At 41.7% G+C, this 22,420-nt stretch overlaps 2 long non-coding RNA genes across 3 annotated transcripts; one reads left to right on the top strand and one right to left on the bottom strand.

Annotated features, from left to right (window-relative positions):
- Positions 1-11,633: 11,633 nt before the first annotated feature.
- Positions 11,634-12,929, bottom strand: LOC125720991 (uncharacterized). The gene is made up of 3 exons (XR_007385634.1): positions 12,689-12,929; positions 12,409-12,541; positions 11,634-12,194 (listed from the first exon to the last, which is right to left on the bottom strand). It is a non-coding gene; the product is annotated as an uncharacterized LOC125720991 (long non-coding RNA).
- A 24-nt stretch (positions 12,930-12,953) lies between these two features.
- LOC125720997 (uncharacterized) lies at positions 12,954-22,166 on the top strand. 2 transcript variants are annotated; one of them, XR_007385640.1, is made up of 2 exons: positions 12,954-14,061; positions 18,639-22,166. It is a non-coding gene; the product is annotated as an uncharacterized LOC125720997 (long non-coding RNA). The 2 variants fall into 2 exon arrangements; XR_007385641.1 differs by lacking the exon at positions 12,954-14,061 and adding an exon at positions 14,292-18,216.
- Positions 22,167-22,420: the final 254 nt, after the last annotated feature.

Genomic DNA, 22,420 nt, shown 5'->3' with positions numbered 1-22,420 from the left:
ACATTCAAACCCAGACCTGTCGATGCGACACGTATGCGTGTATCAGTATAGGTGTAGGTTACTCACAAATGGTTTCTCTCAGTCACGGAGCCTGTAACAGGTGGAGCGGGTGTCCTGCCACTACCTCCAATGAGTAGATAGGGAACATCCTATGGCGAGGTTGGTTACAGCCGACCACATGGCACACAGCAGCACGATGAGGGATCCGTCTCCCCGCCTTAGATCCAGTGTCTCTGGTGGGTCCAACACCGGACTACGATTTCGAATGAATTTCTTCACCGAATTTCGGAGGGGCGGCAAGATGAATTAGTTTAACCGCGGTTGGCTCCTCCCGGTCAGCTAGCATTATCCTCCTGGTAATTTTTAACTTTGCCAGCTGTACACAACTCCAACCGCAAACCACGATTATATTAACAAACAAACAAAATAAGTCTTTGCCGACACACCCGTTATCTCCGCCAAAAAGAACAACTCCAGCAACTGACGCATCGCCGCCGCGATTTCGCGGGCTAAGTGGATTTCTCCACTGTAATTGGTCCATCCAAGATGAAAAAAAAACTACCTTAACGGTGGGAATGTACAAACTGCACAGCATGCTGGTAAAGGTAGTATGGCGAAAAAACAGTACAGTGTAGAATTCCACATTTTACAGTTAAATATTTAAAATATCTATTTTCTTTAAATTGGGTGTATTTCACAAAAAAACAGTTTACTCCAATAAACAGTTATGTGGGTGCAAATTGTTGCCTTATTTTATTCAAGGCTCTCAAGTTTCATCAAAACCTTTAAGATAGATTACATTATGGGAGAAACGCGTGTCTCACTGTTAATGCGTGAGACTTCAGACCCCTGCCTACCGCATTCATCGGATCTTGCTCTTACGCTTCCACCTTTTCTGCACTCCGGATGTGTGCGCATTCATGTAAATAACGTATTACGTATTATTATTTGCAGCGGGATCACACGTAACTTATTTATTATTCCATCCATCCATCCGCTTATCCTTCTGGGTCGCGGGGAGTCCGGAGCCTATCCCGTAAGCAATGGGCACGAGGCTGGGAACAACCCAGGATGGGCGGCCAGCCCATCGCAGGGCACACTCACACACCAGTCTTATTTATTATTCGCAGCGTCTTATTCGGATTTTCCGGTCCACCTTAAATGTTGCGCAGATTTTCAATTTGAGACAAGTCTGCACACACCTTTACATGTCTTTATTAGATTTATTACAGTACCTAAATAGTCTGTACTCCAATGCTTTTAATGTATCTAATTTTTGGTTTATAACAGAATAATATAGATTTGCTGTAGGACTTCTTGCTTGAGCGTGAGGGCCTGACTGTGTTTAATTCCATATGCGGGAGAGTTGGCAACCCTGAGGCAACAGTCCTATTCAACTGTTTATATGCTGGTCTATGATAGTTAATTCTGGTCTGCTTGTGTGGTAAGAAAATTATGAATCAACCTCTCTGATAACTCTAATTGAGCCACTTAGAATTAAACTCCAGACCTCTCAGTTGGTGAGAGAGTTCTCTTTTATAAAAACAATCCAGCACACTCTAGCACCAGGTACCCCGAGCACAAAGAGCAACCAGTTGATAGACTATAATAGCCAATTCCCTATAAGGACATCTAAGTCCTGATTGGTCATGAAACAACAAGAAATCAAGTTCTATTGGTTGACATTTGCAGCAAGGTAAAATCCACCCATTTTGATCAATTTACCAGAACAGGCTCCCCCCCCCCCCACTGTACTCCACTGTCTGTCAAGTTCTGATCTCTCTTCAGTGTCTGTGGAACTAACTGCAGGCAGCTATCATGGAGCGAGGTCACGCAGTATTCAAGACAATCTCTTCTTGCCTAAGACATAACAGACCCAATATGCCTCCCCTCCCGGGTCTACCAATGTCCAATATTCTTTCCACACTTGCAACTGAAGCTGTTCCACCAGCAATATTTCATTAATGATGCTGGTCACCCGGCACTAAAATACAATATATACTGGTAAAATCATATGCATTATGCTGGTCATACTGGTTACCAGCTATGCTGGTCTTTGTTGGTTTTTTTCAGCAGGGTTAACAGTTAAATATTATACATTGAACAACAGAGTTCACCATAATTATCTAATGACCAACTAATAATATGAATAAATCTACAGAAACACATGTTACCCCAGAGGTGATGCTCTTTCTGACAGCAGGTTTGGAGACTGTCACAGTAAAGCCGGAAAATGTCTTCAGGCTCGTGATCTCCAACAGCTTTTGCAATACCCAGAATGCATGCGAAGTTGGGAAAAAATAACAGTCCTGTATTTGCAATAATATGGACACTTAGTATAATCAAAATACAGTACTTTGTCTTGTAAGAGCATGGACATTTTTACAGTGTAAATAAAATAAATATGATAACAAAACATCTTAATATGTTAATAAAAATTGACATAATTTATTATTTTATACATAATATTTGAAAAACAGAAAGCCATTCTAAATTGGAGCCAGCTTATTTAACACCTCATCATAAAAAATCATAATGTGCATAAATATGTTATTGACACAAAATGGACGGTAGGCTCCTTATTTATGTACAGAGTTGTTGTAAAACGGGAAAACGTAGTTCATGGACCCTTACCGATTGCCTTATGATATGCAACCATAGGCCTGAGCGTAACTGGGCCAATAGTAGCATAAATGAATCGGTCCTCTTACTTTTTGCCAACACCCTGATTGCCGTGCATAAGCCGCACTTGGCACAACTCCTGTAAGCCACTGCTAACTAAGCCGACACTGCAGCACATCAGCCGAGCCTAACCTGAGTCTTCCAGCTACACTCTATGGACAAAAGTACTGGGACATCTGGCCACAATACCTACAGGAAATTATATGAAATCCTTAGGCATCAATGTGGAGTTGGTCCCCCCCTTGCAGCTGTAACAGCTGCCAATGTTCCTGAAAGGCTGACAAGATTTTGGAGGGTGTCTGTGGGATTTTTTTTCCATTCATCCAGAAGAGCATTTGTGAGGTCAGGCATTAATGTTGGACATGGCCTGGCTCCTGTGTCCCAAAGCATTTGTCCATATAGTGTATCTGGGTATAAGCATGTAATACCTACGAAAACCACAGTTCTTAGACGTTTGTACATGAAGACTAACTTTTAGTTCTAGCAGCAGAGAATTTCGTAACTACGCGTAACACTTACTTGTGGTATAATTTAATCCGGTGGATTGGGTCATATATAACCAAAAGATTTAATAGTATTAGGCGATATCTAATTTTTGATACCGTTCAGATATCACACTCAGGTATAAGATATTTTGAATGTATTTAAAAAAGCAACAGTATTCCAGACAAAAACAAACAAATGTTACTTTGCACTGCTGTACCTTCTTATAAAATTTAGTGACACTGTCTCCAAAAATGATCTCAAAATGTGAATAAATTGTCCCAGTCTGGAGCCCTACAAGCAAAGTCTTTGTGTGGGAAATACTGATCTTTATGGCATCAACTGGAAGGAAGGCCAGGATGCAACAAATGAAAACAAACTTTATGTATGAAATTGGCATCAAGATATATTTATTTATTAAATGAAGGCGTCAGAACCCTGTTCCAGATCTTTCCAACCCACTTGAAACCCTGCTTAACATATTCAGCTAGGAGACTGGATAAAGTTAATGTGACATTAACCATGGACATAAACCATGAATTTATTGTAAATTTTATTTCTCTAATGCTATTTTACTCAACATTAGCTCTTACTCTGCATCTTGGGTCTGTTCCCTTCTCCTCCCTTTGCATATATCAATACACATTAAGGATATGATGGCTCATCTATTATACAAGTTAAGAAAGTAAGAGTAATTAAACATTCTAAGCACTATACACTAACAACATGCCCTTTAATCCAGGTAAGCCTGAAATATAATAATAACACTTTATTGATCCCTGTGGAGAAATTCTCATGACGATCAGGCATTTTGAACTTCCTTTGATGCAACACTTTCTCTCCGGGGCTTTGAACTGCATGGCTCTTTCTGGAGGTTAAGGTGTTGGAGTACACTGCTGTTTCTGCTTAGCTCCAGTGAATGATTTCAGCAGCTACCACATCAGGGCTGTACAGCAGACATAACACACAGTAACTCTGAAAATAGTGGCTCCATACACACGGATAAATCCAGTATAGAAGTTGGTTCTAATTGGTCTGCTGAAGGTAATATTAATGGAAGTTGTTACTTAAAACCTCAACATTAGGGGCTTCCATTACTCCATTTTAGACGTAAATAACAATATTTCATTCTGTATGCAAAAGGAGGAGGTTATTTTTTATTTCCCAATATAGTATTTGGAATTAAAAAAGGACAAGTGTGTCAGACATATACCTTTATTATTCAGTGCCATTTCGTGCTGCTTGATAATGTGTGGGGGTCCCCAGGATCTCAAGGATTCCTCTTCCTGATCCCTGCTGCTGTAGTCTGCTCTGGATGGACCTGCTGTCTCCTGCTGACTGGGGCCCATCTTCAGGGCGGCCCACCACCTGAAGAGCCTCAACAGTGTGCCTCAACATCCCTTCGGAGAAGCTCAAATCAAGAGCTTATGAGACCAACCCGGTGTCTCCGCTGGGGGGGGGCACTGACTAGGGGTTAGCTGGCTTGTATTCCTCTGTCTAATGTTGACCAGGAAACATTCAAGCTACATTTAAGCTGTAATATGCAATTATCTTAGCTGCAGGGTTAAAGTTATGAGTCTGCTCTTCCTCATGCTGAAAGTACTTTTACTCACTGAACAGTGTGAGGAAAGCAGCCTAAGGGAGGGCATGTAAGCTACCTGGGGCTAGTTAGCCAGGTAACATTCCCTTGTTCACCGACAAGGGCGGATCTAGAGAAATTTTCTTAGGGTGGCATGAGGGTGGCATGGAAATCAGTTGGGATGGCAAAATCAAAGCCGTTTCTTTATACATTTGCAGGTGTTACATTCTCTAATACTGCATGTACCATATATGGTTAAAATACATCAAATCCAGGGAACTCACAGTCTCTCCTCCCTAGCACCTCAGCTTTGGAGTGTATGTCTATTCATACTTCCTCTGCTGCTTACCTGTTTCACCTTCTTGCCCTGGCTCAGCTTGATCTTCTTCTTCTTCTTGCTCCTTCTCCTCTTTCGCCATCCGCAACTACGTCTGCTTTTCCTCCCTGATCCCTCCTCTTTGTGTGTAAGAAACTAGTGATGGCATCCTTTCTTTTCATACCTCTCAGTAGTTTCTGAAATCATGCAAATGCAGATTTAACATTCCTGTTAATACTTACGATTACCGCATTTTGTTTTTGATGATAACCACAGGTTTCAGCCTATACTATAGCACAAAACAACACTAAATCATAAACATTGACTGATAATCTCCCTGCACGTCATGTAGAAAATGTTAAACCTCGTTTTCATGATTTATTGGGCTAATAAGACTTATCTTGATGCTATTGCCAGAGTGTAACAATCAAACCGTCTGTGCTGAAATCTGAAATGCCCCCGGTGTTGATTCCAAATGTTCTCTGTCACCAATCTTAGGTGTGGTCATAGGTTGCTATTGGCAACAAGAAAAAAATAGGGTGCGTTCAACTTCATGCAGCCACTTACAGCGCTGTCTTAAAGCAATGCATTCTGGTCCTGATGCAATGCATCATGGTTAGATTTTTTTGTCTGGCACTGCAAAACGTCACCACATGTCACCATGTCACATGGTACAAAAACCTCGCGAGAGCAAGATGACTTAAGACAGATTGTGCAGCCAGCACGCAAAGGGTACTGACAGTGCTGCACGATCTGTCTTAAGTCATTCTGTTCCAAGAATGCGTACCCATTGGCACTCGGAAAGACGACATGTTGCTGCTTGATTGGTCTCATGTTGTAAAGGACTGTCTTACAAGACTTTATGGCACAGTCGGATCTGCGTTTTCTGTTACAGCGAATTACTGCGTTCAAAGCCAGCGAAGCCTGGGACATATGTGAACTAACTGGAGTTGCTAAATTGCCTGTAGGAGTGCATGTGTGAGTGAATGGTGTGTGAGTGTGCCCTGCGACGGGCTGGCCCCCATTCTGGGTTGTTCCCTGCCTCATGCCCATTGCTTCCGGGATAAGCTCCCCCCGCGACCCAGTAGGATAAGCGGTTTGGAAAATGGATGGATGGATGGATGATAAGTTTGAAAAGTGGATATATGTGGCTAAATTGAAAGAGTTAGAGAAGGAAAAGGCAAATAATAAGGGACTGCGGGACAAACTGGGGGACAGGGGGACCAGGGAGTCAGTGGAGTTAAACGCTGAAAGGGCCAGGAATGAGGCTCAGGCCCAATCCTTCAGCATGGTGTTACAGAATACTAAGAAGAAAAAGGAAGAGATACCTCTGTACCCTCCTCTGCCGAATGTGCCTCCTCCCCCTGCTTATCATCCTCAGCTAGGAACAGCTGCAGCAGCACCGGCGTCTGTGGAGGCCACTGCCCCTCCCTCAGAGAAGAAGGAGGAAGATGACGCAGTGGGGGAAGCAGGAGCCCCGCCGCTAAGACAGAGCCAGAGACTGCTGCAAAGGGGGAGAGACTCAGGCTCACAGCCATCGCAGTTGTACCCCTTGGTGGAGATGCCTGACCCAAGGGGCCCTGCGCCTGATGGAACACCAAGGATGGTGTACTGTACGTCCAGCGCAACTGGGACTTGGCAGAGCTGAGAGAGGTGGTCAACTCCCTCCCAGATCCACAAGAGGTGGGGAGACACCGCTTCTGGCAGGAGGTGATGAACCTGGACGACGTCTACCAGCATCACGACTCCACTGCACAGCCACTTATGTGGAAAACCCCACACAACACGATTTGGATGATATGCAAGACTTCATGGGGAATGGATTTCCTACAGAAATGATTCAAATTGACTGTATTTATGTGGGACATCAAGCCACTGCTGTTTCTGTGACACTCCAAGAACAACAGCTTCGCTGGTTCTGCCCCGTTGATGAAGGCGTTCCACATGTCTCCTGTGGAAAGGTAGAAGGTAAAAACTGGAAATTTCTAGGATTATGGGTAAAAGAGTGTAAGGAGCGAGATGATTGGGTGAATGTGGAGAAAGGTAGATGGGTAACTAAGGACGGGACTGTACTAAGGTATGACTAGGTTTTAATTGTTGAGGTAAAACGGTAAATTCATTGCGATAATAGAACAAAAGGGCAATCTGTAGAGATTGAGGATTCACCGGCATGGCTGGATGAGATCCCAGAAAACTTTTGGGCAAAGGGGAAAAACGATTTTGGGCAAATTGTGACGGCTGAACCTCTACGGGTAATGCCTAAGTCTCAGTACAGACCATAGCGCGTGCAGTACCCCCTCTCCAGAGAAGCAGAAGAGGGAATTGAAAAAATGCATGGCGATTTGCTGGCTCGTGGAGCCATAGCTGAGATAAGCTATTCTCCGGTGAACTCCCTCATCCTGCCAGTAAAGAAAGCAGATGGGTCCTGGAGATTTGTGCAGGACCTAAGGGGGGTAAATGACTCAGTGTATCCGCGAGCGCCCATAGTCCCTAACCCAATCACCATTCTATCATCCATACCCCCAGAGTCTAAATGGTTTTCAGTTATTGATCTGGCAAATGCTTTCTTCTCTGTTCTAGTTCACCCAGACTCTCAGTACTGGTTTGCACGCAAAGGGAAAAGGTACACCTGGACAGTCATGCCACAGGGCTACACTGAGTCACCGAGTGTTTATGCTCAGGAGCTAGGAAAAAACTTAGAGCGCTTCACCTCCCCAGGGGGAAGTACACTGGTGCAGTATGTGGATGATTTGTTGCTGTGTGCAGAAACGAGAGAGAGTTGTGAGAGAGATACGCAAGCGTTGTTGTTGTTCTGTGCAGAGAATGGACATAAGGCCTCTAAAAGCAAGCTGCAGCTGGTAAGATCTGAAGTGCACTACCTGCACTTCACTGATCTAAAGCAGGCGCTTTGTGTGACCCCGGCATTGGGGGTCCCAAATTACAAACGCCCATTTCAATTGTGTGTGGATGAAAGAGGTGGTTTCATGACTGCTCCCAAAGTCTGCCTTTCCAGGATTGGCAAAGGTGGCCCATGGATTGGACCAGAGACACTGGACCGCCCCTTCATTCACGGCTTATGCTCAAACTTTCGTTTCCAGGTGTTCCACATGTATGACTCACAACATGGGTCGTGCATTGAAGCCACCAACTGCCACAACTCCTCCAGCTGAAGGTCCTTTCCAACATTTGCAGATGGATTTCATAGAACTAACACCCTGTAGAGGTTATCGTTATTGTCTAGTGGTTGTTGATCTCTTTTCCAGATGGGTGGAAGCCTTCCCGGCCAAGCAAGCAACGGCCCAGATAGTTGCGAAAAATCTGTTAAAAGAAATATTCCCGCGATGGGATGTTCCAATATGCATTACCACTGATAATGGTACACATTTCTCTAATCAGGTGGTCCACAAGCTCTCTGAGTGGTTGAAAATCGACCGTCGACACTACTGTGCTTATCACACGCAGAGTGGAGGGATTGTTCACTTGCTTGTCCTTTTTCTTCCCACTGCACTGATGGACGTACAGTTCTCATGTGCTGATGCAGGTTATTTGTAGAGCCTGTTCGATATGAGATTTTAACCTTGCACGCTCTACACTCTGCCTTTGTATTGTCAATGTAATTGAAATGCATCCAAATTACTCTGTTTCCTGTGGTCACTCATTTTGTCGCGCGTCTCCTTCCCTCCTGTTTCTTTCTCTGTGCGTGTGATTGCTGCATTTGTCTGTGGGTACATTCCACTTCACGCTGCCGCGCTGGCTTAAACCAATGAATTCTGGTCCTAACGCAATGCATCATGATTAGGATTTTTTGTCCGACTTCAGCCGGCGCTGCAAAACGTCACCACCCTTGACCATGTCACATGGTACAAAAACTTCGCGAGAGCAAGGTTTTCCAATCCATGCGGCTTGGAAAAAAAAATAGAGAAAGAAAAACAGCCGCTCTGACTCCGGCTCACAGGCAGAAGCCGATGTTCTGCCATTTTTTGCTGCCTTGCCAGAATTTCCTACCCATACTCCTGAATGGACATCTGTAAAAGGATTTATGCTATCAAAATAACTTTCCTGTACTTTAGAAAGGGTAGCAGTTTTTACACATAGTTTTATGCTGCCAGAAATTGCTGCCTATAGTTTTTAATGGGCTTTCAGTGTTTTACACTAAGAATGTAATGTCATAAAATAATCATTCAAATCTGGGAACATAAAAAATCATGCTAAGAATTAAAGCCCGTGTTTTCTCTCCAATGGTCATTACTGAAATGCATGTAATAGCTCTTAACATGTTTTCAATTAAATTACATCGGAGTGACTTGTTTAATTAGAAATATTCCCACATGACATCATATGCACAGTTACCTCCAATTTCTCCGAACTTTACATTCATATGCATCTTACTTTTCCAATGGGTCAACAATTGTAATGGTTTCACTGGACATCTTTAAAAAGGCAAATAATGTATAATAATTTCACAAGGACACAAATTACATCTAAAACATAGCAGAAGCAAACTGGGTGAGAAACATTCCAAAGCTCTGCTCATGATGATGTTGTAATAATTGTGATTCCTCAATTTTACAAATGTAGAAAAATTTAAAAGCAAAAACAGAAATGAAATTCCAGGACATTTTGCCATTTGTATCACTTTACAGGTCATTTCAATGACTGGAAAATAACCCTAAATATTTTCAGGTTTTCAGGACACGTGGGAACCCTGTAAGAGGAATGTAGAAAGGAAGGTTGGATTGGAGGCTAAGGATGACATTAAAAGTTTCCTCCAATATTTTAACTCCAAAAGAGCTCTAAAAGCTGAAATCAGTAATCTGTAGGATAGTAAGGGTCTTATAACTGAAAATGAAATTGATATAGTAAAAATAAGAGTTTAATGATTCTTTTACACAATAGAGAACACAGGTAACCTGACACCATTTAATACAAATACAGTGTCGTCTATGACCAATATATGTATAACTGAGGCTGATGTGGTACAAAGCCTTGCTAAGCTCAAAATAAATAAATTGCAGGGCCCTGATGGCATCTTACCTATAGTTTTAAAAGAGATGAGGGATATTATTAGCCAACCTTTAACATTACTATTTGAGAAATCCTTATCTACTGGTGTGGCACTTTCTAATTGGAAGCATGCCAATATAACACCCATATTCAAAAAAGGGGATAGAAGTAATCCAGCAAACTATAAGCCAATCAGTTTAACTTGCATAACTGGAATGGTAATGGAAGCTACAATCCCAGTGAAAATGATAGATTACCTGGATGCATGAAATAACATTCTGAGGGATAGCCAACATGGATTTAGGAGAGGTAGCTTCTGTTTAACTAATCTACTTGAGTTCTTTGAGGAAGCTACAAAAGAAATTGATCACAAAAAGGCCTATGATGTGATCTGCTTAGTTTTGCAGAAGGCCTTTGATGTTGTCCACCACAAACGGCTCTTGCTTAAACTCCAAACTGAAGGGATTTTAACAACTGTAGCAGAGGCTCCAACGGGATCTTGATTTAATTTGCGACTGGGCTGATACCTGGCAGATGAAATTTAATGTAGATAGATGTAAGGTAATCCATGCAGGGAGCAGAAATATAAAGTACAGATATTTTATGGGTTCCACTGAAATAAAGGTAGCTGATTATGAGAAAGACCTCAGTGTGTATGTTGATGCTTCCATGTCCCACTCTTGCCAGTGTGGGGAAGCAATTAAAAAGGCCAATAGGATGTTGGGTTACATCTCTAGGTGTGTGGAGTTCAAGGGAACTGATGCTACGATTATTTAATTCCTTGGTAAGACCCCACCTAGAATATTGTGTGCAGGTTTGGTCACCATTCCTTAAGAAGAACATTGCTGCCTTGGAAAAGGTGCAATGTAGGGCTACGAGAATTATTCCTGGTCTTAGAGGAATGTTTTATGAGGAGAGATTACCTGAGCTGAATCTGTTTAGCCTCGAGCAAAGGAGACTAAGGGGGGGGACATGATCCAGGTATATAAAATTCTAATGGGTCTGGATGCTGTTCGATATTTCAATATTAGTTTAAATAATAGAACCGGTGGCCTTAAGTGGAAATTAGTGGGAGAACATTTCAAAACGAATTTGAGGAAGTATTTCTTTACACAGCGTGTAGGTAGAGTACGGAATAGTCTTATTACTAGTGTAACGCAAGCTAAATCCCTGGGTTCCTTTAAATCAGAGCTAGAGAAGATTTTAATAATTTTGAGCTATTAGTTAAGTTGTCCCCAAAAGAGCTTGATGGGCTGATTGGTCTCCTCTCATTTGTAAATTTCTTATGTTCTTTTGTAAGATTTTAACAACTCTGAGCTGTTAGTTGAGTGCTCCCCAAACGAGCTTGATAGGCCAAATGACCTCCTCTCATTTGTAAATTTATGTTCTTATGTAGGTATAAAAATAACTGACCATATGATAAAATGATTTTGTCTAATACAGGACTACAGTCTTCATTAGGTATATATTTTCCCCTCGCACTTTGTATGGGCAGTGAATTGCCCCTACTTACGTGTGGATTCCTAATAAGAAAAATGCAAGAAATGAACACACATATAGTCAGAATAATTCTCATGTTGTCAACTATTGAGTGCAATTCAAATTTTATTGAACAAATCTAATGATTACAGTATTTTTTTGTCAAACAAAACACTTACAATGAACTGTTCCAAATTATTATGCACAGTAAGCTGCAAAACACTTTATAAGTTGCAAAGAACTGAAAATTGTCATTTGTTGTGTTTGCAACATATGTACTGAAATCAAACAGGTCACGTCACATTTTGACATAGGACTCCTTATTTGATAGCAGCTTCACAAGTCTTGCATCCATTGAACTTGTGTATTTGGACAGTTTCTGCTTGTGAGCACTGGTTAGTGGCGGCAGAATAGAAGGTTTATGCACAGTTGCAGTGGAGGACTCTACACCTTGATGTCCATGGGACTCCAGAGGCACCAGCAGCTTCAAATATCTGTTTGCTGCTACATAATGGCATTTTAGCAGCTGCTCTCCTGATCTGATGCATGGATCTGGTAGAGATCTTCCTCAATTTGCCTTTATCTGCACGAACCCGTCTGTGCTCTGATCTACTGCATGCAAAGGCTCATTTCGCATTTTTGTTCTGCATTCTGAAATGGAAGAAAAAAAACATTCATGACGAACACAAACCTATAAAAGGTACTTGTGTGACACTATTAAGGAAGGATCTGACTAGGAGAAAAGCTGGCAGAGTGATTGCCTGGCTGCCGGCTGCAAATGATATGTCGAGCAGTAATATGGCATTAATCAACAGATATGAGGTGAAGATTTAAATATTCTAGAGGGAGCCTGGTGGGGACCTACTTGTGTCGGATGAGCCGGCCTCCCTGGATCACTTGTGCCGTCACATTGGCCATGTGGCAAGAAAAAAGGAGCCAGTTTCGGGGCTGGACTCGGTATGAGAACCTCATAAATATCATTGAGTAACAGGTAAGAGCTGGGGAGACAAAGATCATGCAGGGGTCAGAGGCCAGAAAGAAGAGAAGAAGAGCAACCAGCTTAAAACCTTTAAAAAGTCCCTCTGGAGTCCCGAGTGACCCAGTGGACGCGCATATAGATGGAAGGTGAGCCCTCTGCCTCTTACCGAAGGTCATTCGACCGCTGATGATGTCGGGGCTCTTCCTCATATCGCTGACTGCGACTAGGGGAAGACCCCAATTAATAACTGGTCCCCAGAAGTGCTGAAATCAAACAATAAAACACAGAGCTGATCTAACATGCAGCAGGGTGAAGGTACCATTAAATAAATTTCAGAGGATTCTTACAATACATTAGTGTGAGATTATTAAACAGTAGTCATAAAATTACATGTATATTAACAAAAAATCAGTTTGTTACTTTCTTACCGTGCTTTTGTTGTAAGGATTTTCCCAACAGGCACATTCAGATCACGGAAAGACAAAGAAAACAAACAAAAAAAATTATAAGTGCAATTCTGTGATCACCAGCAGCACTTCTGCAATGAGGGACCCAAATGTAAGCAGTGACTTTATGCTTACATCTACAACAAAGTGAAGAGTTTAAGCTTCTTATACACTGACGGCAATTGACAAGGAAAGTTTACATATTGGATTTTTACATAAACTGCAAGCGCCTCTGGATGCACATACCTCCTCAGATACTTCCGAAACTCTTTGTTTTTAAGCTGGTTTACAGCTCTCTGAAAGAAATTCCTTGCCATGATAAAGTGAATGTACATGCACGTATGTTGATTTTGTTCAAAATGAAATGTGAAGATGAATTTGCCGTTTATATAGGAATGCGAATGACATCAGCACTCTAGATTCTAGAACTTACATACGTAGGCTACTGATAACGTAACTGACGTAACTGTTCCAACATCTCCTTGGAAACGGACTGGAATTGAATGGAAGAATGTTAGTGGGCGAAATGAATTTTGTCAACTGAATAAATTCATTTTGTGTACAAAATGCATTTCCTGAACGAAAGTCATTTTGTGGAGGAAAGGAATGTCATGAATGATACAGAGTCATTTCGTGGAAGAAATCGATTCTGCGGAATTACGGAGTGCTTTTGTGGAAGCAGGAAATGCATTTCATCTGTTGCAGAGTCACGAAAAATCAGCGCTTGACACTTGGCATACCATAAAGTACAAAGTACTCAGCAGGCACATGGACGCAGACACATCTGTATCCACACCTGGATATTTCAGTGTGACTTTTATTGCGTGGATTCTTACTACAGTGGTGCCTGCGGTTCACGAACACAATCCGTTCCAGGAAAGTGGTCGTGAACCAATTTGTACGCGATCCAAGGCAATTTTCCCAATAAGAAAGCATTTAAATTCCATTAATTCGTTCAGAAGTCTACCAAATAATGATTTGTTGTCAATTAATTTTCTGGTTTTTATAGTGAAAACTTTAAAGAAAAACACAATATAGTGTGGCGACGGGCGGACCGAGGCATCACGGGAGACATGGAGACTTGCTTGCTGGGGTAATTACGCTTTTTATTTACAGTCATTAAACCCCTTGCATTGTTGTGGTTGTTAATGTTAATGGTTGCATTTCCCTATTGTCGCGTGTGTGTTTGGCCGTGTTTTGTAAACGGTCCGATCCTCACGTGTATTTAGCGTGTGTAAATCATCCACCGTGTGTGCATCTTGCAGTTCGGCGTCTGTGTATTTGGGACGTGTCCCATTGGAAACACATTGGGATTTTGGCTTTTAAAATCTCAATCTAAAGAAGCACATCGAAGAAAGCTAAACTAATGGTAAACACCAGTGAATTAATTTCAGTTATCACGATTAGCCTGGATAACAGCTTGGGGAGAGCTTTGTGTCTGATGTTAAGTGAACGTTTTCTTCTCTTGGTGATAGGCTGGTTAGGGCATTTGAATCACTAATATTAACTTGGACATTTGAACAATGAACACTGAAATAGTTATGTAAGCTGAAAAACAGGGTTTTGTGACTGAGATAATGAACCCCATGCTGGTAATAGGAAAAACGGTGACTTGTGTTTTCAGAAATGGCTTTAAAATACGTTAACATTAACCTGTACTTCTTTTTTTAACAATAGCATACTCCTGTTTAGGTTTTTAAAGCCCTCTTTTTGAAGTGTGTGATGTATGCAAAATTTTTCTTTTCCATGCTTTAAAAAGCTGAGTAAACGTTTTGATATTAAAAGTTTAGACAGCGTTCCGTTGTTATTCATATTTACTTGCACTTTAATTACTCAAGTACAGTTAGTTACAGATTATTTGTAATACTTAAGTACAGTGAACACTAGGTACTTTAAGACTTTTACTTGAGTGGAATTCTAGTTGGTGACTTGGGAGGGTATCTGTACTTATACTTAAGTGTGACTTTCGGGTACTTTATACAAGACTGTGAACAAGCTCGACTGTCTCAGACGGAAATTATAGCTCAGAGGTAATGATACTATATTAATAATCTCTGAGTTAATGATTAAGACATATATCAGCCTTCCAGCTGCAACTGACTAGAAATCAACCTAATGTTTTTCATGTTAGAAATCATAAACCTGCTTCAGTTCATGTCTCTGTGTGAAATCAGATGTTACTCACATGGCATAAGGCCCAATGTGCCTCTGACTGTAATCACCCAGAGTGTGGCCCAGCGTGACTCCTGATGACATGTTAATCTCTTGGAGTGGGAATTCCATTTCCATAAAAGTTATTGTAGGAAACCTCGTTAATGGAAATATATTTTCAAAACCTTCGAACAATATTGGCATTTCGCATTTTTCTCACAAAAAACTGTCAGGTAGTGACAACTCCAATGAGCAGAGTGAAAAAACGATTAAAATCGGTATTTAACTAACTAAATCAGAAGAGGAAAAAGAAGAATAATTTAGCTTGGCATAATTCTATGTTTAAAACATTTTGAACAGTTTCCATGCCAGGTAGTGCAACCCAAGAAAACCCATCAAAACATGATGAATATCATAAAGTATGAATATCATGAAATAATTTATTATTTAAATCATATATAAAAACTTGATATCAAGGACAAAGGTTAAAATTGTGCAGGTGGTGCAACCGGAATCAGTATTACTACTAATTATAAATGCAGTTTACAAGTAGGAATAAACATTGATGAAGTGTAGACACTTAACCTTATGGGAATTGACAGGGCTTCATGTTTGATTGGGCCAATTTTTTGCCTTTGGTTTGGTTACTATATAACCTCAGATGTGAATTATGTCTGATAGCTGAAATGAAAGCTGACCATTGATTGCAGTAACTTGGATAATTCAAATTCATAACTTCTGTCTAAAAAGTCAAAAAATTTGACAAAAAAGTCAAACAAATACAAAAACACATCTTTGTGTTTTGGTATTTTGTGAATATCTCAAAAACTACATGATGGATTATATCAAAGTTAAAATATGTGGTTCTCAGACTTGTTTTCTAAATGTACACCTAATTTTATTGTGCTAAAATGCTTTTATAAAATTAAATTATGTGAAATATACAAATATCTCCTGCTCCTTCAGTATTTCCTCCAAAGAAAGTGTACATTCGACACAAGCATTGTCTTTTTTTAGTTAAATATATGTGTAACAGCAATTCTGTGACCATTGTATTCTGTGACTCCAGTAGATACTGTTGCCACTATATAGCTTGAGCTTGCTCACACAGATGTGTTCCTAACGCAAACAATGTAAACTCATACGTTGTAAACAAATGAATGTCAATGCGATGTAGAGTGGGTGTATAGAAATGCTGGCTTTTAACATGATATAGGTTTAGCTGCTTGTTATATCAGATTAAACAAAATTAGGCTGATTTGTAGAGTAGCCTATTTGTATAATTCTAACACAACTAAAAAGTGATTAAAGCTCACATGGGCAACTTGATGCTATGAGTATACAGTCAAAGTAAAAAGTATGTGAACCCCTTGGAATTTATTCATAAAAAGTGATCTGATCTTCATCTAAGTCACAGGTACTGATATACACAATGAGCTTAAGCCAATAACACAAAAAAGGTTCTACTCTTTCAAGTTTTTATTATTCAAACATATTCAGCATTCACAGTGGTACTGGAGAAGGTAAGTGAACCCTTAGGTTCAATAACTGGTTGACCCTCCTTTGGCAGCAATGACCGCAACCAGGCACTTCCTGTAATTGCAGATCAGACCTGCACATCGTGTGGAGAGAGTTTTAGCCCATTCTTCCCCTGCAAAACTGCCTTAACTCTTCCATATTCTTTGGTTGCCTTCTGTGTATTGCTCTCTTAAAGTCATTCCACAGCATCTCAATAGGATTGAGATTGGGGCTCTGACTGGGCCACTCCACTGCGATGTTTGGGGTCATTGTCCTGTTACATCACCCAGCCTCAGTTGAAGGACAGACATTCTCACATTATCCTGAAGAATTTGCTGATAAAGTTGGGAATTCATTTTCCCCTCAATGATGGCGAGCTTTCCAGACCCTGATGCAGCAAAGCAGACCCAAATCATGATGTTCCCTCCACCATACTTTACTGTAGGGATGATGCATTTATCTTTTTACGCCAAATGAAGTTCTGCTTGTTCCTCCCAAATAGTTCAATTTTAGTTTCATCACTCCACAAAACATTTTCCCAGTATCGCTGTGGAGTGTCCAAGTGCTCCTTCGCAAACTTCAGGCGTACAGCAATGTTTGACAGCAGTGGCTTCCTTCTTGGTGCTCTGCCATGGACTCCTTTCTAGCTGATTCATGAACACAGATGCTAGACAGTTCTAATGACTTCTTCAAGTCTTTCGCTGTCACTTTAGGATTCTTCTTTTCCTCAAAGATGACTTTGCGTTGTGCTATTGGGGTCATCTTGGCAGGGCGCCCACTTCTAGGCAGAGTAGCCACGGTACCAAATTGTCTCCATTTATAGACAACTTGCCTAATAGTTTATATTAATAATAATATAATAATAATTTATAGACAACTTGCCAACAGTAGACTAATGAATATGTAAAATCTTTGAGACAACTTTGTAACCCTTTCCAGCCTTATGTAACTTAACAATTCTTGATCTTAGGTCTTCAGACAGCTCTTTTGTGCGAGGCATGATTCCCATCTGGACATGCTTCTTGTCAAAAGCCCAAACTGAACCTTTTCAGTGGTTTTTATCAACCAAAGTAATTCTAGGCCACACCCCTGAACTCGTTTCATTAAATGGACTCCAGGTGTGCTAAATTTTTAAGCTTTTAAAAAAAGTCATTTACTTGGGGTTCACTTACTTTTTCCTACTTTATACAATATGGTCAAATATTCTCTGAAAATCTGTGTATCTTAATTATAGGACACAGTGTTTGTAAATTATTGTGACTTACATGAAGATTCAACTATGTTTTATATGGGATTTAGTCATACACGTAGAAAATTCCAAGGGGTTCACATACTTTTTACTTTGAACATATTTAAATGGGCCACTCTAACCTGCGAGAGAGTGCCTGTTGGAAAGGCCGTCTCCGAAAACGGGATGCCAACGCGCATACGCTTGGATCAGCGTCAGGAGCGTCTCTTTTGAGTTTTCAGAGGTGGTTTTCTGATTGTGCCGCACCAGATCATCCTACCCAGTGCCGAACGATCCTGGCCAGTTACTCACCATACTCAGGGGTGCAGTATTGTGTGCCACTGACGAACTGTAAGTGACTGGTCCTGGACTGATTACATTCGGTGCTTTAATATTGCAATGCGGTCTACCGGATTGTTAGTTGTTAGTGTGTAACTTTTGAGGAGCTCTGCTACTGAGTGTATTGCAGGCAGATTCTCTGTATTCTGCGTTCGTTCTTGTAATTGTGTATCTTATATATTAAATTTGTTTTGTTAGTCAGTTCTCGTTAGACTGCAAAATATTTAGGAGAGATGGGATAATACAGTAAGGGAGGGTAATAGTATTACTGTTACGTATCCGGTATGTACCGGGGTTAACCAATAGATGGCAGTACTGTTACATGATTGATGATTAGAGATCGTATAAAGTGGTTGTATTTGTGTTAATTAGCTGAACATGTCTCCATGTTCTTATTGTTTTAGTTATTTATATAATATTATTTTCTTCCTTAGACCACATGCACACCCTGTCTACAACTAAGTCATTGCACCTGTAACAGCCAATGGCCAGCCTACAGTATGTTAACTCCAGTGCAATACTGTACCGCCTAATTGAATGCAGTAAAGTTTGGAACTGCGTCTGCCTTCCCTGGTGTTCTTACCGATGCCACCAGAGAGGTGCCATCTTACCGGTACCTTCCTCATACAGTCATAGCTTCTAACACTTTAATAATGCCAGACACACCAACCTTATTTAAATGGGCCACATCAGGTGGCTTATCTGCCTTTCCTATGTATAACCAAAAACTGTCACAACTCTGGTTAACAGCTGGGCCTAGGTACATGGGCTCACAATTTCTGATAGCAACCATCAAATTATGTGATCCCAAACAAATCAAGGAAAAAACAGTGACTAAGCAATCAAAAACCCTTCAGGTAATTTGTCCTAAATAGATATTATAATCTTGGATAGATTTCATGACTTCAGTTGAAGGGTCACAATTTCTGATATCAGCCATCAGATGTTGTGACCCCAAACAAATCAAAAACAACACAGTACCACAGCAGTCAAAAAAGACATCAGGGGAATTATCATAAATATAAATAATAATCCTGGAAAGATTTCATAACTGGGGTGTACAGGTCACCTCTGTCAAAGGGGTGACTTTCATACAGCTGTCATCTGATTTTGTGATCTGAGTGTGGCTTTTGAAAAAGCAACAACACACCATTAAATTTCAGGCAAAAGAAACATGTCCATCTTCAGACTTTCACCATGTTTACACACTGCAGACAATTGTTGTGACAATTTATCAAACATTCCTTATTGTGTCAGTACATGCAGTGTGCTACAGTACACAATATGCTGCTCCACAAAATGAGCTGCATCAACCAATTTGGTACTGTAACAGCTCTTTGAGTATCAGAAAGTAGGACAGGGTTTAAGTATCATAAAGTTAATGAAACTGAAAAATCATAATGATCTTTTTAAACATTTATTTGAAATATGCCTTTACATACAGTACAAAAATCAATAAAATGAAAACAAAGAAATGTGGAAATTACCCGAAACATTGGCTACATGTTTTGGAGTTCAGATATATCCTCTTTCTTAGCCCTCTGTATATTTTTCTAATGTTGATTTTTTAAATTACATATACTTCTTTCCAGCCATAACTCCTCAGACAACAGACGCTTGAAACCCTGATCGGCAAGTCTGCAATTGGTTGTTTAAATGGCAATTGGCTGTCTAAATGTATAAAAATGAATTTCCGTTTTATGCAACTTTGGGTCAACTTTATGCTTTTACTCCACTATTTTACTCCAATATTAAACCAAAAACCAAAGTACTCCGTCAAAAAAGGAACTTTGTCCGTATACAGTAGTATATATATGGGTGTTTGTGTCCACCTACTTCTGTCCATGTAGTATACAGTACATGTATGTGTGTATATGTCTCCATCTACTTCTGTCCATGTAGTACATATGTATGTGTATGTGCGTTTGTGTCACAGATCAGCACAGGGAAGCAGGCGAAGGAAGCCGTGGATAAAAAAAGGGTTTTATTTGCAGAGGAACATACGTAACGTTAATGACAGAACTAGGAAAACGCATGTGAACGCGGTCTGCAAATACACTGAACTAACAACAGCAACCAGAAACAGCTGGTGAACACAGGGACTCTGCACGAGGTTAACGAGGGGGCATGATCGACGAGAGGGCAGGACGAATGGAGCATGACATTACCCAATGGGAGTGAAGGGACTAACAGGACCTAGAGAAACAAAAGCAAAATATCAATGAGGAACCGGGAACAGGACAGACACACAGAGCAGACACAGGGACAAGAAGCAGGAAAACCACTGACAAACCAACGGGAACGCAGACAGGCACAGGGGCACCAAGAACGGAGACACTGGGGGAACACCAACAGGAGGAAAAAAAGGACCAGGAGCGAACAAAGGAGCGGAGCGACGAGGAGCAGACACAGAGGTACGAAAACAGGAGGCAGGATGGTAGAGGACGGGGGAAAATGGGGAGCCCGAGGGAACCCCAGTAGGCAAGAGGCAGAAGCTGCAGAGGCAGCCGGCGACTGCGAGGTTGGAGCCGAAGGGACCTTCGGCAACAGCGAGGCAGGAGCAGGAGGGGACGACGAAGGGGGCAAGGAGGCAGATGGAGGGACAGGCAAAGGAGGTGAAGAGGAAGATAACCAGAGGAGGCGAAGAGGAAGGCGAAGGGGGCACTGGGAGAGGGGAAGAGTGAACAGCAGCCACAGCCGGCCCAGGCATAGGTGACCGATGAGTCGGAGCGGGGGAACCCGCAGACGACCGATGAGTTAACGGAGGCGGGGCCGAAGAGTCATCGGAGAAGCACCCACAGGCGACCGCCAAGCAGGAGTCCAGGGAACCGCAGGCGACCGCTGAGCAGGAACCGAAGGACCCGCAGGTGCTGCATGAGTCCCAGCCACAGGGACCGAGGATGAGCCAGGGGGCAGGGCAGGCAGGAACCAACCCCTGCGCAAGTGACCTCTCCCCCTCCTGGATATGAAGAGCCCAATTCCTGGTTGGGATCTGCCAAGTGGGGGTAACAGAGCTGGGGTTCGCGCCTTGGCAGTGGGTGCAGGCGAAGTAGCAACAGGCAGACGGGCTTGGGCTCCGGGCCCAAGCGCAGGCGACGTCAGGTTTGGTTCCTTTTGGCATACTGCGGGGGAAATGGCGGAGATGGAGACGGCCCCTAGGGAAACGTGCAACGCTTTCCCTCGTCGCTTTCCCTGCTTCTCTCTCCCCCGAACAAGTGCAACGAGGTCCGGCAATTCATGTGGAATAAAAGGACAAAGACTGTAATCGCCCCCTACCTGCTGGATCATGTCCTCAGCTACCCAGCTCTTCAGCCGGGCTAAATGCCACCATACCTCTGCTGTGAGGCGCGGGTCTTCGGCAGGGGAGAAGTGGGTCAAGATTTCCCTTGACCGGCGAGCGACGGCTTGCGCCGTGGGGTCTCCCTTCATTTTGGACTCCTTGAGCCAGTATTCTACCTCGTCCAAAAGGTCAAGGTGTTCCGCCTCATGGAAGGGAGGCATCTTCTCCTGTAGTCCTGTCATTCTGTCACGGATCAGTACAGGGAAGCAGGCGAAGGAAGCCGTGGTAATAAAAAGGGTTTTATTTGAAGGGGAACATATGTTAATGACAGGACTAGGAAAACGTACTTGAACGCGGACTGAAATACACTGAACTAACAACAGCAACTAGAAATAGGTGGTGAATACGGAGACTCCACATGAGGTTAACGAGGGGGCGTGGTCGACGAGAGGGCAGGACAAAATATGTGTCCGCCGCCTTCTGTCCATCTAGTATTTTTGCATGTGTATGTGCGTTTGTATATATACTGTACATGTGTCCGCCTTCTTCTCTCCATGTAGTATATACAATGAGGGAAATAATTATTTTTATAGTTTGTAACTGTTACATAATGACTTTTTCTTGCTTGTTTTGTTAATAATCTATCTTTTGCTGGTTCAATAAACATACCAGTGAAATTACAGACTTCTCATTTCCTTATTAATGGGTCAACTTAAGAATTCAGCAGAGGTCACTGTATGTATGTGTATGTGCGTTTTGTGTATATGTGTCCGCCTACTTCTGTCCATGTAGTATATATGTATATGTATATGTAAATGTATATGTATGTGTGTGTATGCGTGTATATATATAATATTTTATCCTGCATGTCATGTTTAATTCTGCTGTGCATTTCAGAATTGCATTTTTCCCAGCTGTGCATGAAAAATAAAATGT

This window comes from Brienomyrus brachyistius, unplaced genomic scaffold (genome assembly GCF_023856365.1).
Source record: "Brienomyrus brachyistius isolate T26 unplaced genomic scaffold, BBRACH_0.4 scaffold27, whole genome shotgun sequence".
Taxonomy (NCBI): Eukaryota; Metazoa; Chordata; class Actinopteri; order Osteoglossiformes; family Mormyridae; genus Brienomyrus; species Brienomyrus brachyistius.
Note: the sequence above shows the minus strand (reverse complement) of the source record. Positions and strands in the feature narration are given on the sequence as shown.